We start from the raw sequence: 19,582 nt of genomic DNA on the forward strand, positions 1-19,582 counted from the left end.
CCTCTTTGCCTCCCACACCAACCATCAGCTCAGCAAATTCCGCACCAGGGAGCATCACTGCATGGCTTGGAAAGTTGATGCCCTGTCCTTCCCCTCGGTCAATCTATCAGTCTATGCCTTTCCTCCCCTACCTCTCATCCCCAGGGTACTGTTCAAAATAAGGGAGGAAAAACCAAGGACCATTCTTATAGCTCCAGACTGGCCCCGGCAGCACTGGTACCCCTTGCTGCGCAGCCTGTCCTTGTTACCCCCATGGCATCTTCCTCAGATTCCAAACCTCCTGACCCAGAGGGAAGGGGAATTCATGCATCCCCAATTCCAGACACTCAATTTGGCAGCTTGGCTTATTCCCAAATCCCGAACCAATCTCAGTAAACAGGTTCTTAATGTTATCCATGAGGCCAGATGCCCTAGCACCAGAAAGTCTTATGCTGATAAATGGAAAAGGTTCTGCAGCTGGATCCAGGCTAAGGGAGCCAATACAGCACAGCCCTCCTTCCCTCTCATCCTGGATTACGTAGCTGACCTACTATACAGTGACTCCTCTTTCTCCTCTATAAAAATTCATGCCTCTTCTATTTCTGCTCATTTTCCCACTGAGCAGCCCCTTTTCTCACAACCTCTGATCAAACAGTCCCTAAGAGGTGCTAGCAACTTGAGGCCACCCAGAAGGGTCCCAACACCAGCTTAGGACCCTAACTTCGTATTGGAAAAGCTCACCCTGCCCCCTTTCAAACCAGCTTCTTCTGCAGAGCTAAAATTTCTCTCCTGGAAAACAGCATTCCTTCTGGCCATCACTTCAGCCAGAAGAGTCTCTGAGCTGCAAGCACTCATGGCTGTGAAACCCTTCATCTTCCATGCAGACAGGGTATCCCTCAGAACTAACCCATCCTTCATGCCGAAGGTGGTGTCCAGTGTGGTTCTCAACCAAACCATTCATTTGCCCACCTTCTTTCCTAACTTCCAGAACAAGGGGGAAAGAATTCTTCACTCTCTAGATGTGCACAGATAGCTCATATTCTATCTGGATAGGACTAAATCCTTCAGAAAGTGTGGTCAATTTGCTGGTTAGCTTTGCTACAGGGACAGAAGGCAAAGCCATCTCCAAAGAAACCATTTCCAAATGGATAGCACACTGCATCCATTTCTGCTACAAACAGCATGGAAAGCCTCCCCCAAGGGGGTCAGGACACACTCCACCAGAGCAGCCTCAACCTCTGCAGCTTTCCTCACAGGAGTCCCCACCAAGGACATCCTGGAGGCTCCCACCTGGACTTCTATTTACACTTTTACCAAGCATTACCACCTGCCTCTTTTCTCCAAATCCAGGGCAGGGTTTTCCTCTGCAGTCTTGCAGGGCATCCTAGCCAGCCCCTAGTTTCATTGACTGCCTCCACCCTTTTCCTCAGCTTTGGGAATCATCCCAAATGTGATGACTGCAACAGTGAAATACAAAGAACATAGTACAGTTGTGTACACTTACCATAAATGTAGATGTTCGAGTGTATTCACTGTTGTAGTCCTGGTTTCCCTCCCTCCATCCCCCTTCTTCTCTTTCTCCTTTTATTACCATTCTAACTTACTGTTCTCCTTGCCTTACAAGGGACATATTGGTATTTATTTTCCACTGGTGGGGTTTCTTTCACCAGAACCTGACCTCCTACTTGGGAGCTCCTGACAGGTTAGGGCAAGAAAAACTGATGTAATGGCGTTGGCTGCCTTACTTTATACTACTGATGACCTGACGTCATTCCTCAAGCGACAGCAACTGATGTTGAAATACTAAGTCTCTGGTATTCGGGGCGGCCGAGGGCTACCTTGGCAGAGATAACCCAAATGTGATGACTGCAACAGTGAATACACTCAAACATCTACATTTATGGTAAGTGTACACAACTGTACTTTTCCTAATGTCTCTGTGTCCAGTTTGGTAGATATGAGCATCCTGAGACAATTTAACAATTGCCTTGTGTACTCAGACAACTTTTTAATCCTTAAAGAAACTAGTAAGGTATGTGAGAGATGTACATATATAACTTCCTTGGAGGCAAAAATCTTACAAACACTACATCCTTCACACGTACCACTTACCACACACACATAGACCTTCTTATGCTAGGCATTTAAAAGAAACCTCTCCAAACCTCAAAGACTACATAAGCAATTAAACTGCAACACCTACCCTTAGGAATCACCAAAGCGCATACCAAAAGCAACATAGAACACTACACATAAGCCTACACCCAATAATCCCCCAAAAGCAAAACCCATAAGGCAAGCAAACACTTTACCTAGTACTCTTGTCATAGGGGATTCTGTTGTACTACACACAGATACTCCTGTCACCAGGATAGACAAGGAGAAGATAGTGGTTAGTTGCTTGTCTGGAGCTAGGATATGCATTATCATGCACGCAGTCAGTTCACTGCACCAGAGGTACCAATGTAATTCTTTCATAGTTCATGTGAGTGTAAATGACCTGAGGTGTACCTCACTGGACTATATGAAAAGAGGTATTATGACTCTCTCTGAATATTTATCACAGACAGGTACATGTCTTGCATTGAGCAACATCCTACTGTCACAAAGGATGATGCCACAGTATGAACAGAAAATGAGTAATTTTAGTAATTGGCTTAGTTTTTGATGTCAGTCCAGGGGAATCTGATATCTATCAGCATGATAGGACATGGTTAACATACCACTTTGCTTTGTCAAGGATGGTCTACACCTGATCCTCCTGGGATTTCTGGTATTGGCTAAAACTCTATCCATCCTCTTACAACCTTTTTCAGTCAGTGTCAAAATGACAAAACTACCAATGTGCCACAAAAAAAAAATCTCAAAGCAACCTGAAGGTGTTAATGCTAGGAGCCTAAACAAGAAACTCCATCCCATACAAGCTCTCCTTACTCTGGAAAATGTAGACATTTGTGCTTTTACCAAGATTTGGTTTAAAGCCATAGAAAGTACTCCAGCAGTGGAAGGCTACAGTGCCTTCCACACATTTAGACCAACAGCAGCACAGACAGGGGCTAAAGGTAGGGGTGTCTCAATCTGTGTTAGTAGCAAATGCAACACTAGACTGATTAAACAGGATGATGCGCTGGAGTCCATCCACATCCAAGTCTCCACAGACAAGGTTCCCTGCCATATACTAGCCAGCTACAGATCCCCCTCTGTGACCCACAAAGCTCACAACTCTTACTTAGACTTAATAGAGGTGTTCATCATACAAGCAAATACCCTACTCATGGGAGACTTTAACTACCCATCTATAAACTGGAAAACATACACTGCCTCTAACTCACAGGTACACTGCTTCCTGGACTTCATCAACACAAATACCTTGGACAAGATATTGCACTTTCCAACCAGAGGATCAAACATATTGGACCTAGTACTCACCAACATGGGAGGGTGTTACCCCCCATGCCATGTCCTTATTGGTGAAGTTGGACCTGAAAGCTCTCTCCCTTGAAATAAAATTCAACCCAGAAAACCCAACTAAACCCATAACAATTAGGAACAATACAAAAGCAAACTACATCCTATTAAGAGACAGTTTGTCAAAATTCACAGCTTCCCCAAACACCAACAACACAGTTACTTATGCAGAATTATTTATGGAAACACTATATAAACATGTAAATGGATATATTGGGACTGCTGTACCTACCAGAAGTAAGCCCAATTTTAACACCAAAAATGAACCACACTGGTGGAATCCTTACCTTAACAGGCTATATGACAAAGGAGACAAGTCATGGACAAAATCAGAAAGTGCAACTCTCATGCAGATGAGAGCTCTCTGATTCAACTAAATAAGAAACTAACATGGCCTAATAAAGTCCAGTAAGGTCAGTTACGAGGTCAGGATAGCCTCAGGCTAAGGACAGTCAAAAGGCCTTCTTTAGCTATGTCAGGAATCTTAAAGGTAATATTCAACAATATACAAAGCTGGTGGTAAATGGCACAACCTTTACTGACCAGGGTGACATAGCAAATCTACTGGCTGATAAATTTACCCCTAACTTCACTCACTACTGCCTGAAGAATCCTTCCTAACATAGCCCCCCCCCAGCTGTCAACAGGGAGCAGTCCTGGAGGTGCGTGCTATGGGCAAAACCACTGCTTCAGTGGATCCCAACAATATCCCTAATTGCCTGCTAAATAGCCTAAAATATGACCTAGCAAGACTACTTGAGGCACTCCTCAACTGCAGCCTCAAAACAGGTTACATACCAGGTGAATGGAGGGCCACAATGGTCATCCCGCTTCATAAAAGTGGACTATCACCTGACCCCAGGTAACTACAGACCCATCAATCTGACAAGTCTGATATGCAGTGCCATGGAATGAATTATCATGGAAATTATCAACAAGGACAGTGGCAACCTACAAACACTGAACCCATCCTAGTTTGGCTTTGTTCATAGGTTCATAGGTAGGTACTAGGCTATCGGCCCTGGGGTCTATACAAGCCCAGCCAAAAAAGTACCCTGGCTTTTGCCACCCAAGAAAATTATTTTCATGTGCCACTATTGAGCAGAGCCACAGAGGTGATCCCCGGGGTGAATTTCCTATTTCCCATCCAATCATCAAGATTTTTCTGAAGAGTGCTAATGAGGAGCTTTGTTTGATATAGATAGGTAGTTTATTCCAGAGTATGTGAAGTATCTGGGACAGGAATCTATCCCTCCGGCATGTTCTGTTTTTTGTGGTGACAAGGTTTATGTCCCTAGAGCGTGTAGCTTGGAAGGATTAGGATTTCTTTAAGTGGAGCATGTCCAACAGCACTGGGTTTGACATAGCTTTGTATGTTAGGCAGAGATCACCTCTGAGTAGGCGATATGCGACGGAGTAAAGCTGGAGTTTTTTGAGACGGTCTGCGTAGGGCATCTGTTTGAGGCCAGTAATCCTCTTTGTGAGGTATTTCTATGGCCTTTCCAGTTGTAGATGTCTTGTGGGTACATACCAAAAGGGGTGTTGTCCTCTATAATGGGTCTAATGAGTGATGAGTAGAGGGGAACAATGACCTCTTTTTTTCTGGATGAGAAACCTTTTGTGATGAGGTGTGCCATGTAGAAGGATTTCCTGACTACTGTGGCATTGTGATTATCAAAGGAGAGACTACTGTCCGCTGTGCTGTGTGGGTTAAGGGAAGGTCTTGCCTATTTAACCTGTTAGATGACTTTGAGTTGTTCACCATGGCTATGGATAAGGGGAAAATGGTGCATACCACCTACTTTGCTACTTTGACCTAGCCAAGATGTTTGATACAGTACACCACTCAAGTATTGTTGACAAACTCTCAGAACTAGGCATAAATCCCTGTGTAACTCACTGGCTTGCCAGTTGGCTCACAGATAGGGCACAAGAAGTCATGATTGGTGAGATCACCTCCACCAAGAGACTGGTCACCAGTGCAGTTCCCCAGGGCTCTGTGTCAGGTCCACTCCTGTTTGGCATCTGCTGTTTGGAAGTTAAGGGTTTAACACAAACAAATGACTGGTGCAAAAGGCACAGATTAAAACTCAGTGCAAAGAAAAGCATTATACTGACCTTTGGAAAAGTGTCTGCCAAAGCTAATTATTTCAGCAATTAAGCACCACAGAGAGTTGACCCAATAGTTAGGGATCTGGGAATATATGTAGACAGTAATCTAATATTCAACCAATACATAGCCAAGATAGTAAGAAAATGATTCTATGTCACCTAACTCATAAGCAAAGGTATGGCACCCAGGTCCAAGGAAGAAGTAATACCACTCTGCTCAGCCCTTATCAGACCCATCGTTAAGTACAATGCCATCTTTGGTATGTACCTAGCCAAACAGTTGTAACACCCTTAAAGGTTCCTCACCAGGAGAATCCAGGGTATGAATACCCTGTCCTATACAGATCACCTTAAGGTTCTGTCTCTGTATGGGGTCTCCTACAGGTGACTTGGGAGGCGATCTGTGCCTAACATATAAGGCATCCTTGGATCCAGCTCTGTTGGATTTCCTGCACATTCTCAAGAACACCAGAAACACTTGATCTAGGGACCTGACTCAAAGGTTCCCGATGCTATAGGTAAGCTCCCTATCTATGTCAAGTAGAATTCATCCCTGTCCCTGTTCAAAAGAAACCTTGATCATTGGATGGGAAATTGCAAATTCACCCCTGACCCCCATGTCTCTGATTTACAGAGGTTGACAATTAGTAAATTAATCCCCAATTAACATACCCTACAAACACATAATCCTTTGCTACCTTCTTACTAACATACCCCACCATGTAGGTGTCCAAAGAACTCTAGGACAAAACTGGGTTAGGTTTCATGGCTAGGTTTGCAGAGACACTGGTGGTCATTAGCCTAGTATGAACATATGTACCTATTCCAGAAGATGAGCTGGGGGATAGGGGATACTTCATTCTACTCAGCTTGCTTCCACTGTGGTCCTTACTAGGCAAGTGGTTTAGACAACGATGATGGTAATGACAAGTGATCCAACTGCAACACCAAGAGTTCTCTCGCTGCATGGCATTTTGTCAGAAAACTAGAAATTTTAGACTTTGAAATTCACTTTATTCCTTACAGTAGACTGAATAGCCAAGTAGTCTGGAATTGTGCGGTGTGCAAAATTTCTGCATGACACTTGTAAAGTAACCTTTATCTGTTTTATTTGCTTTTCTTGAAGAGAAGAAAAGTAAAATAGCATCAACTGGAGGGGAATGCACTTGAGTCCTGAAAGAATTTGATGTGCATTGCCCATTTGTTTTTTATAAAGGTCTACATGGGAGTATAGCTACTTAAGTCACCGAGCTGAAGAGTAGAGCCTCCAAAAAACTGAATGTTGTGAGTTGCTCGATTCATTAATAAAAACAGAATGGATGGACACTACGTATATGTACAGACCAAATGAAGTAATAAATACAGAGTTTTAAAAAAAGAATAACTGAGGACATAGATGCATGCAAGAAAAAATGTGTGCTGAATAAAAAGGGAAAAATGAGAAAGTATTGCAACAGTAATGGACTTGACAAAGCGTTGTATGTGAAAATGCATTGTAAGAGTACTGGAAGTAAGAAACAGAACTATAAGGTCAGGAGAAAATATTGTACAGGTGAAATTCAAACCACATGTAGAAGCTCTGGTTATTAGCATGAGAGGAAGCATTGTCCTTCTTTCCATTAATTTTGTGAAGTTTATGCTGGACAAAGCTGTTTTGCAAACATTGACAAGCTGAACATACACGTGTTCAAAAGAATTTACATGCTATTCAACAGAAGCATGTATGTAAGCAATATAAGCAATGTTTGTGTTAGCACTGAAGGCAAAGAGTTGATACTAAATTGGAAAATGAATCAGAGGCATTGAGACAAGTGATTGAGATTGTTGGCACAATATGCTGTAAATTGAAAAGCAAACACTGAATTGAAAATTGACATGCTGCAGTGTGTAATATTTTTATTTGGATATTGTACAAATAGTTAACCATCATACGAGGGACTTCAGTGCATTTGATCTTATCCTCACAAATGTAGCCACTTCTTGCACAAATCCATATATACCATATTCCCTTGTAAAATGAGACCATAAATCATTGATTTTTTCCTTTAGAAGTGGTGGTACTTCCCTTGCAAATACTACCTTGTTTAGGGAAATGTCTAAGCAAATCTTAAGTTATTTGAGTACCTAAATACATTCCATTGAAATCTTCCTTTGAAGGATCACATTACTAAATCTACTTACATACCTCTATTGATAAATCAGTCCCTGAGCACAGCACATATAATGAAAAATGTTAAAACAAATTCCTGTGGTTGAATACCAATATAAAAATGTGTATAATAATAATAAAGTTCCTAATGCTTGTAAGAAGGCTCATTCTACTTGCTTTAAGAGTGCATTTCATCAAACTAGCAAAGTGGGCCATTAGGAAACTCGGGTAAATATGAATCTAAAATAGCCACTAAAACCAGTAAAATAACTACAAATATTTCTTCAACAATGCCAGGAAGGTAAAAACTAACATACAACAATGTTCAGAGCTGAACTAGTCCAAAATAAGGGTCTATATTAGATCACCAAACAATTAAAAAAGCGAATTGTGATTAATTGACCCTATGTAAGCGAAAGCTTGCAATGTCAAACGGTCAGAACAGCGATTTTTTTCGCTGTTCCAACAAAAAAAAAAAAAACACTTTAAACATTACATTAAATGGGGGGCTGTGCCCCCCACAGCCCTCCTACTTAAATATACCAACTCCAAGACCGCACTACAGTGCCGGAAATGGCAAAATAACAAAGAGGCCAAATTAATTCTTTCCCAGGGAAAGAATTTGCTTAAAAGCCACTTCAATATTTTGCCCTTTCAGTCTTTTAAGTTTGATCAAGCTACATTCGAAAGAATGCGTCTTCGGTCTTCTAATAGGAACCCCAAAATAATACTTATGCTTACTCTGATCCAAAGTAAATAACTAAAATCCTAGTTGAGAAATTTGGTTTATGTTTTATTCCACAATTACAGCCACCCCTTCAATTACTATGAAAAAAGCTAAGAACACTAGATCAGATAGCATACCAGGTTGCATGATCATCAGTGTCATATGTGGCCTATCTAAACCCTACTTAACATCTTTAATCATGCCTCTCCACTGGTCATATTCCTGAAGCCTGGGAAGTAGCCCTCGTAATGCTGTTACACAAGGATAACCCAACCACAGACGTTGGTAATTATAGACCCATTAGTCTTACATTCCATGGAATTACATAAAAGACTGGTATTATCTCACACTTTATTAATCAGGACTTTGAAAATCTCTTAACCTTGGTCCTTTATCAATTTGGCTTCATCAAAGGATGATCCTGCCTCTTTAGTTAATTTGAAAAATTCACTGAAGCAGTGGCTAATGGTTATGCAGAATGTACAGCATATATTTACCTAAGGCCTGTGATGTGGTTCCCTGTGCAGGTATTGTTGTCAAAATCTGAGTATCAATCCATATGTCATGTGGTGGATTGCTAACTGGTTGTTTGACATAACCCATGAGTTTAGAGTTACAGGTGCAATTTTTGAAAGCAAATTAATTACTGGAGCTTTACCACAGGGTCAGTGTTGGGTCCTCCTATTTGGCATCTATTTCCAGGGCTTTCAGGCCAATACTCTTAAGTTTGCAGACTATTGTAAATTGGGAGTGATTATTTAGTGTTTCACTGACTCACTATTACTTCAAAATGGATTAAAACATATTAACAATTAGAGCAAGGACAATGGTCTCAAATATGAAAAATGTAGCATAGGTAATTTTGGTAAAACATTTTCCCGTGCGATATAGGTGCTACAGCCCTCCAGTCAGATACTGTTATGAGTGATTGAGTCACTGTTGTTGATAATTCATTATTCTTTAATCATCATGTCTCCACCGTGGTTCATAAAACCTTCATTCAGGCTCATCTAATTTCTAAAGGTATTTCCTCAAGTTACAAAGAAGTATTAATTCCTCCTCTACATGTATTTCATTAGATCCAGTACAGACTATAATGACTCTTTTGGTATGCATTTTTCTAAAAGATCACTCAACTTGAGAGAAAATTTCAAGAAATCTGTTTCTTTCTTTCTTTCTTTGTAAGATATATATGTACCTCTGAAAATAAGCAAGCCTACATAAAAATCAAGTTATCTAGTAAACACTCTTAAATTTCAGGTTTAAGTGATATCCACAACTCTGCTCTGAAACTTAATATCATCTCATTGTTTAATTTGTCACTTGACAGGTTGACAGATGAGTCCCCATGGACTATCATGTTTGTTGATGACATTGTGATCTGTAGTGAGAGTAGGGAGCAGGTTGAGGAGACCCTGGAGAGGTGGCAATATGTATATAGAGGAGAAGAATGAAGGTAAGCAGGACTAAGATAGAATATATGTGTGTGAATGAGAGGGAGGCTAGAGGAATGGTGAGGATGCAGGGAGTAGAGTTAGCGAAAGTGGATGAATTTAAATACTTGGGATCAACAGTTCAGAGTAATGGTGACTGTAGAAGGGAGGTGAAGAGAATAGTACAGGCAGGGTGGAGTGGGTGGAGAGTGTCAAGAGTGATTTGTGACAGACGGGTACCAGTAAGAGTGAAAGGTAAGGCCTACAAGAGGGTAGTGAGACCAGCTATATTATATGGGTTGGAGACAGTGCCACTGACAAAAAGGCAGTAGTCAGAGCTGGAGGCAGCAGAGTTAAAGATGTTAAGATTTGCATTGTGTGTGATGAGGATGGACAGGATTAGGAATCAGTATATTAGAGGGTCAGCTCAGGTTGGATGGTTTGGAGACAAAGCCAGAGAGGCAAGATTGTGTTAATTTGGACATGTGCTGAGGAGGGATGCTGGGTATATTGGGAAAAGGATGCTAAGGCTGGAGCTGTCAGGTAAGAAAAGAGGAAGGCCTAAGATAAGGTTTATGGATGTGGTGAAAGAGTTCATGCAGGTGGTTGGTGTGACAGAGCAAGATACAGAGGACAGAAAGAAATGGAAACAGGTGATGCGCTGTGGCAACCCCTAATGGGAGCAGCCAAAAGAAGAAGAAGTTTATCTGTCAATTTTTGCCTCTGTAGTTTTATAGTTTTATTCCTAATACCCACATTTCCATTAAGGAAAATATGTATACTTTCAATTTTAACTTTCTATTTAGGCCTTTACATTGTTTTCTTTATGCTGGGTGAAGTCAACATAATTGCTTTTCTAGTTATTTAACAACTTTAAAGGTTCATAGGTGTATTCTAGACTAATAGCCACTAGGACCCTTAAAAGCCTAGCCGTGCAACCCAAATGTGACACACAAATTTGATTTATAGGGGGTGATTTGCTGAATGCCTCTTTCCATCAAAGACTTGGAGCCAGATGAGGGGTGCATTTCTGATTACCCATCCATTGGTCCAAGTTGTGCTTAAATTGAGATAGGGAGAAGGTCTGCTTCACATGGATGGGATCCTTTTCCAGAGAATGGAAATTCTCTGAGAAACTTATCTGTCTGTCCAACATGTTCTATTTATGTTGCAATCAAAATTTAGATCTTTTAATCTAGTAGTTCTGATGCTGTTTATTTTATGGATGTGCAAAAGATTCATCAAAATAGGGTCCAAAGATGGCTTGTATGCCAGGCAAAGATCATCTCTCAGGAGTCTGTATGATACTAACTTAAGAGACAGAGCTTTGAGGAAGTCAGCATAGGGCATTATGTTTACCCTCTGTATTCTTTTTGTAAGGAACCTTTGTGGACGTTCCAGTTGCTGCATGTGTCCGGTCAAGTATATACCGAAGAGGACATTATACTCTATGATGGATCTTATGAGGGCCGAGTACAGTGGTACGATCTCTTTGGTCATAGATGCCATGCCCTTTTTATAAGTTGAGTAACTTTGAGGATTTTCTTACTACCTTGGACGAATGTTGGTCAAAGCTTAGGTTACTATATACATAAGTTCCCAGATCTCTGGCTAGTTACCCTGGGTGGCAGACTTCCCAAAAGTTACTATAATGCATTTCTTGGCATTGAGTTTTAAACCACAGCTTTGGCACCAAACAGTTGTCCATATTAGACCTTCCGGAAGGGTGTTCTCATCTTTGGGGGGACTCAGTAACTGCTCCTGGTTTGCAATCATCTACAAACTTGGTTAGCCAGAGGCCTTTGACTTTGGCTTTAACATCGGAAAATAGATGCCAAAGAGGAATGAGCCTATCACAGACACCTGAGGGACTCCAATGGTGTCTGGCTTCTTGGTGGAGGTGACCTCACTATTTCTAACCTTCTGGGTCCTATCAGTGAGCCAGCTACCAATCCAGTGTGTTATAAAGGGGTTTATATCTCATTCAGTAAGTTTGTTGACAATGCTCAAGTGGGGTATTATATCAAATGCCACAGCCATATCTAAGTATGCAGTATGCACAATTTTTTCCTTATCCATTACTTTAGTGATCTTTTCAAAGAGGTCCAACAAATTCAGCAATGACCTTCCCTTGACAAAGCCAGACTGGGATTGATCCAGTGACTGGAGGTCTTCCATGTCCTTGCTGATAATTTCCATGGTTTTGCAACTAAGACTAGTCAGACTAAAGGCTCTGTAGTTTCCAGGATCTGTTGGAGGGTCCACCCTTATGAAGAGAGATGACCATCACAGTCCTCCATTCATGTGACATAAAGCCTGTTTTAGGACTGTCATTAAATAATAACTCTGTGAGTCCTGATAAGTAATATTTTAGGCTTTTCAGGAGGCATCTTGGGATGTTATTGGGGCCTGCTGAAGCTGTGATTTACATTGCTGTCTGCTGCCCTTGAGATTTCTGAGATAGCTGTAGAAGGACATTATTATCTTTCACCTGGGAAGATATCTTAACCTCAGAGTTGGCTTTGCTTGACCTAATTAGCCCTCTTAGTTGCCTATTTAGTTTGATGAGAGAGTTGTTATCTTTATGGGAATTATTCTTCCTGATTTTTGCCAAATTTTTCTTTTTCACTTTTGTGGTATATCCTGTTTAACTTGGGATGCCACTATGGCAGTTTGCTTCCAGGGCTAGTTTCTGGTAAGTATAGCAGCCTCTATGCATCCATTGACATGGTTGTATAGAGTTTCTGAAAGCAATTCAGCATAGGCTGGTGTTTTCTCGAGATTTGGAAAGGCATTGAATTTTGATAAGCCATCACTTAATAACAAGTAGTTTGCCTTGGAATAGTTCCTACCTGTTACTGGTTTTAATGAGATTACAGAGTTGATTTTGATTTAGAATGAGACAGCTTTATGGTCAAACCTTATCAGGGTGTAATAAACATGGTGGGGGGCAGTGTTCTCCCATATTTGTGAGCATGAGGTCCTGTATGTTTGAGCCTTTAGTGAGCATATTCACTATTTGACAAAGGGTGTTTGTATTTATGAAGTCCAGGAATCTCTGTCCCTGTAGATTTGAAGCCAAAACTGGATTTCCAGTTCCTACAAGGATTATTAAAGTCTCCCAGTGGTAGGGTGTTAGGTTGGATGGTAAGTGTCTCCAGTAAGTCCATGTAAGCATTGTGAGCTTTTTGGGACATGGAAGGTGACCTATAGCTGGCTAAGATATGGTATGGGATTTTGTCTATGAAGATCTGCACATGGAGGAACTTGAGCATGTCATACTGTTAGACCACCATAGTGGTGTGCTTCTTGTTGATGTATATTGAGACATCTCCACCTTTAGTCCTTGTCTGTGCAGCTACTGGTCTAAAAGTGCAGAAGACACTGAAACCTTTCACTGCCAGGGTACACCCTGCCCCTTTAAACCATATCTCAGTAACTGCATGGATATCTACATTCTTGAGTGTGAAGAGGGCTTGGAAGGGAGTGAGGTTTTATTTAGGCTGCTAACATTGAGCAGTAACACTGTGAGGTTCTCTTGAGTTGATTTTGGTATGTCAGTAGGTTTGTCAGTTTGGCATTGCCTGAAAAGGCACAACGGGGGTGCATAAAGTTTTAGCCCATATTCGAAAGCCTAGATGGGAAAGGTGCAGACCATCATTGGCAAAGCAATGTGGCCTGTTGACCATGTGCTCCCAAGTCAACAAATATTGGATCCCATTAGAATGACACCAGAAACACAGCCAGTTGTTTTTTGCTCATATTGTGGCATCATACTCGTTGATGGTAATATACTGCTCAGTGCTAGGCTTATACCAGCCTGAGACACACAGTCTGAAAGCTCCATATTGTCTCTCTTCATATAGTCCAGGGAGGTACATCTCCAGTCATTTACACCTACATGAATATCATACTGGTACCTATGGCATAATGACTTGAGCGCATGCATGATTTAGTGGAGCCTGGATCCAGATAAGCAATTAACAATTATCTTCTTGTTCAACCTGGTTAGAGGGGCATCAGTACATCTTATAAAGGAGTCTCCTATGATGTGAGTGTCCTGGGTAGTATGCTTGCTTGCCTCAGGGGTTTAGTGTTTGGGGCTCCACTGAGAGTTGACATTATGTGTGGTGCTAGTTTTTTTTTTTTTTTTTTTTGGAGTACCTTGGGCTTTTTGAAAGTTATCACATGCCATAGTTAATGAATAATTTTGAAAAAAAGGAGTAGGTGAATTTTCCTGGTGTCTTAGTCAAATTTCCCTTAATATGAATATTACCTTGGATGCCCCATAAAAGTAGTCTGTGCCTACTGTTGAACAAAAAGTAAGTAAATTAAAAAAATAGAGAGTTAAACTGACACTGACTTAAATATGCATGTATTGAAAGACATTAAAGTAAAATGATGGCATTTTTATAAATCAATTTTAAGAAAAAACATTTTGTTTTATTCTTCTTTTAAAGAAATAATTAAGTTGTCCCCAAAGTTTAGTGTTCAAAGCTGTCAGAGTAATAGTTGCTGTCAAATGAGAAGACATTTTTGGGAGGATAAACAAATCCCATTGGTGAATGCTAAAGACAGATAAAGAGAAAGGTTGTGATAGCCAAGAATGGCAGATGAGAGCAAGTCTTGCAGAGTGGTGCCAGTTATAATGCATACTGTAAAAATGGTTGAAAGGAGAAGATGCTAGTATACCCAGTAGCAGATTGTTAGCAGTGTAGAGTGGTTTAAGATTTGTTCAGTTTCAAATAAACCATGCATGTGATGTTTAGATTATTATTTCAAGCTCCCTGAAATAATAAAAATAAGAAGACCAACACATACAACTGCAGTTAAAAAATAACATTTAAGTAGGTAAGATGACTGGACAACATAATCCTTTTTAGTAGTGAGCCAGAAGCAATGTCTGGTTAAGTGACTTATACAGTATAAAAATGGAGACTGGGTATCAGTCAAACCCAAGAATGCTGCAAGGTCTGTTGTCTAGCAGCAGATAATCTTAAACCTCTGCACCAGTACAGCAATACTTTATTCTGGGAATCAGTTGGTCACCCAATACCCACCAGCTCAATATGTTAATGAGCAGAAGGTTGAAAAGCAGATTGGCTGATTCTGCTGTATTACTGTTGCTAAATGTATCTTTTGTAAAAAGAAATGATGCAACATAGATGAAATTCTGAAGAGTAGGAGTCAGCAGAGATGGAAAAAATACTGTGAGATACACTGCAAGAGGCTACCAGATTCACAATCTTGAGGCAGACCAAAAATACAAACGCCAAGGGGAACATTTGCAGCTTGAAGCTGATGCTTTTGGTAACAGGCCAAAAAAAAAAAAGCTGTCATTTATGGGGGAGGATGGAATGCTGTATAGTAGGAGTGGTAGATGTCTGCATAAAACAAATACATGTTTGTCACAGGAAGAAGAGCATCCAAACTTGTCACAGCTAATACTTTCACATGAATGAGGGAGCTGTAAAAAAAAGTTGCAGAGTGGTTCTTCAAGTCATATCTTCAAGAAAAGCTGTACTGCAAAAAGAAGTCCTGTTAAATACTCCAGGTATGGGAGACTGAAAAAAAAGCAGATATGTCAATCCGGGCACCTTTTCCTGGGTGTCTGGGTCCACCAATCATATTGTGGTAGTCAAAGGCAAGGGTAGTATGCCTTCAGTTTTAGTTCACGAGGATGTTTAAAAATTTAAGTCATCAACACTTGCCCATCGCCAGAGACTTCTAAGGCAACAACTACCTTGAATGTCTGACATTTTATTTTGAGCTGTGTGCCTACCCCTTCCCCCAGAATTCCTCTCAGGATTTGTTGAGACTGGTGTAGAAGTTTATTTTTCCTTAAGAACCTGCAGTCTACTTCACAGCAGCCATCAGTTGTAGGAGTTCCAACCCAAAAAGAAAGTGAGAAACACCCTCACATGAGGAGCCTGATTTCTCAGACTGTGATGTGGATAAGTTGACTTATGGAAACCAGATGTTCTCTACTTTTCATACATGTCAGATAGAGTACCCTTTATTATCTGCTTCTCCACCAGAGGATTTCTCATTTGAAGGAAATATCAAAAGGATGATTGTTTTCCTCGTGTGAAGCTAAAGATTATTGTAAGGCACAGAAAAGGTATATAGAAATCTTCTGTATTTATGTGAACCAACACCCTTCCTACTGTTATTGAGGATGCATTTATCAGAGCATCTTTGCAACTGGATTCCCATTGCAATGATTATAGGAAGCCCAACCATACCTCTAGGTTCTGGACTCTTAAGTACCGCAGCAAGAATCTAACTGCTGATTCACTGATACACCTATGAAATCTATGGATTTCAGTGAGTAATCTGTAGGGGCTTCAACCAAGAATTCCTTCCCCAATGACAGGGAAGGCAGAGTTTCTGAGCATTTGGGGAGTATGGTTTACATCTGTGCCACTCTGGCCATCAGGGCTGTGAACTGCCTTCACACTTGTGTTAAAGTTTCAGGGGAGCTCTTCTGTCTTAACTCAAGGACAATGCAGAGAAGATAGAAAACAGAGCCCAAGGGCATATCTCTCAACTGTTCAGATTTTCCCAGAATGTCCAGATTTATGCCTCATATTTGTGGTCTGTTCCTCATAAAATTTGTGATTTTCTGGATTTTTGTGGCGAATAAGTGAGGACTGGAGTTACTGTATAATAACAGGCATTTGAGTTTTAGATTTCATATCCTTCAGAAAATGCATGGTTAACACAAGAACTTGCATTCTATCAACTTTCTAAATTTATAAGAGCAATATTTAAAATTCGTCCCTATTTTTTTGGCTTTGTCCAGATTTTTTGTGCCCAGAGGTTGAGAGCTGTGTCCAGGGGATGAAGTGCTGAATCTTCTTCACAGGTTTGCAAGTATGTTATTAAATGCAGCTATTATGCAGTTAGTGCATAATTTATTTGTATTTATTTATTGGAATAGAACACTGATCATATGTGACTAATTGCAGTATCAGCTAAGGTTACATGAATAGTAACAGAAAATTGTGAATCAATATGTTATTAACATATAAAATAGAAAACTGTAAATATAGAGTTAAATGTATATAATATATGAATCAAGGAAACTGTGCATTTACATGGAGGTTAACATATTTGTTGCATTTCAAATTTAAAATGTATGTGTATGTTTACATAAGAAGAAACATAAAGAGAAAATAGAAAAGGGGGAGAACAGGAAAGAGAAAAGGAGGATGAGAGGGTGTTGGACAATAAGCGTGATAGTGAATTATGCAGTTGTGAATAGGTAGGATAGGAACTGTGAATTAGTAAGCTCTCAGCTGGGTATGTGAGAGGCTTGGTTCTGTGGAGTTTTGTGTGTGTGTGTGTGTATATATATATATATATATATATATATATATATATATATATACACACACACACACACACACACGTGTGCATGGTGACAACAGTAGGGTTTGTCATGCAGAGACATGCTTGGCTGAGAACACAGCCTCTCATAGCACCATAGCATGTAAAAACACAGCTTCTCAATCCCCATTAGACAAGGAGCTGCTGTTTGGATCTCTGGCTAAATACATGAAAAGGGGAACTGCAGTCAGTGAAACAGTTCTTTCACTCACCTGTCAGATGCAGTAGAAATTACCCAGTAAAAAAAAAAAAAAAAAATCAACCTTTTCACCAGAGGTAAGATGAAGATAAACAGCTTAAGGGAAAAAATGGCATGTTGGCCAAAAAAAGGAAATTTGAGGGCCTCAAGACTGAAGCACTGCACAGGAGCAGCTATAAGAGGTAATCCTTCCCTCTTCTCATCAAAATCCACCACATCCTGCTTCCTCCCAAAGCACACCAGATTCACCGCCCCCTGATCTAGTTCTCAAAGACCAAGACAGAATCAGTTAAGACACCTGTGTCCTAAGTCATTATCATCATCAACCCCATTTTCTACATGGGGTCAGAGTATCTCTCTCCATTCAGTGCCACACTCCTGCCTTCTTTGACACTCATGCCTGACTCTCGCAGATCTTCTCTCACACAATCCATTCGCTCCTTTGCTGGACATCCTCGCTTCCTCTTACCCTCTTCCTGTCTGTCCCAGATGATCTTCACCATATTGCCTTCTGCTTTTCTACGTGTCTGAACCACTGTAATCTGTTCTTTTTGATCTTTTCTGCAATTGGAGCTACCTTGGCTTCTGCTGTTATGCCCTCATTTCTTCGTCTGTCACACAGTGTGCCTCCTACCAGTCACTTCATTTTCATCACCCCTAGGTTCCTCATCTACTCTGCCTTTACTGCCCAGGTGTGTATACCATACAGTAGTACTGGTCACACCACTGTCTTGTACACCTTACTTTTCAGCTTCTTTGGCATTCTTCTGTCAATCACTCCATCTGTACTCTATGCCAGTTGGCTGCAGCCCTTCTAATTCTAGCTTTGACCTCTTCATTCAGACTTCCCTTCTCCTCAACCATCCCACCCAGATACTTGAAACTATTAACCTGTGCCACTATCTTCCCTTTTATCTCAATTGTCAGCTTCTTCTGATTTCTCCAATTTGCTGCCATTACCACTGCCTTATCTGTGCTTACTTTCATCCCATGTTTCTTCAGTTTTGCTTTCCATTCCTTTGCTGAAGTTCTTGTTCAGAGTCTGCCTGTAATGCCACATTGTCTGCATACAGCAACTTTGTTGATCTATCCCCTCCGACCTGTTTGCTAATGTAGTCCACCACCACTATGAACAGCAATGATTGAGAGCTGAACCCTGGTGCACACCCACTCCCACTAGGAACCCATCTTGTACATATCCTGCACTAATTCTACCAATGTATGTGGGACTTCAAACTACTGCAGTACTGCCTAAATCAGGTTTCTTGGGACCTTGTCATATTCTTTCTCCAAGTCTAGGATTTCCTCATCTATAGCTTCTTCTCAACTGTCTGTTTCACTGCAAATATTGGGTCAGTTGTGCTACATCCTGACTTGAATCCGAACTGCTCATCTCCCATCTTACTTTCTACTACTCTGCATATCCATTTATCAATCACCCTGTCCAGAACATTCATGCAGTTTGACAGCAGTTTCATGCCTCTGTACTGCCTACAGTTGTGGGTGTCCCCTTTGTTCTTGTACACTGGCACAAGTATGCTTATTCTCCAGTCATCTGGGTTACACCTTTCCACATGCTATGAGTACCCTCAGGAGCCATTTCTCCCCAATCTCACCCATCTTTATCATATCTGCTGTGACCGCATCTAAGCCTGCTGCTTTCCCTGACTTTATTTTCCTTCGTGCTATTCTTCTAGGGTGGGCTTCTCTTCTTCTCTCATCATAGGCTGTATCTAGGGCAGTACACCATTCTGCAGGGCTTTCTTTGTTCAGAAGCTGCTGGAAATACTTTTTCCATCTGCCTTTGATGCCCTGTGGACTAGTGAGTAGGCTGTTGCTGGCATCCCTTATGAAGAGTGTCTGACTATCCTCTTCATTTTTCTGTCTTTGCTTTGCAACCTGATATAGTTTTTTGTGCCCCTTGCTGAGTCACTTTCCAGAAGCTGGTAGCGTGCCTCCAATGCCCTGTTCTTTGCTATTGCAACTCCTTTCTTAGCCAACTAGTAGTCCTTCATTGCTTGGTCAGTCTTTTCTATCTCCCACTTTTTCCTGCACTCCTTCTTCCTTTTGATGACTTCCTGGACTTCTACATTCTACTACCAGCTTTCCTTATGTACCTTATT

Source organism: Protopterus annectens, chromosome 6.part0 (assembly GCF_019279795.1).
Source record: "Protopterus annectens isolate FY-2018-M chromosome 6.part0, PAN1.0, whole genome shotgun sequence".
NCBI classification, from domain to species: domain Eukaryota; kingdom Metazoa; phylum Chordata; order Ceratodontiformes; family Protopteridae; genus Protopterus; species Protopterus annectens.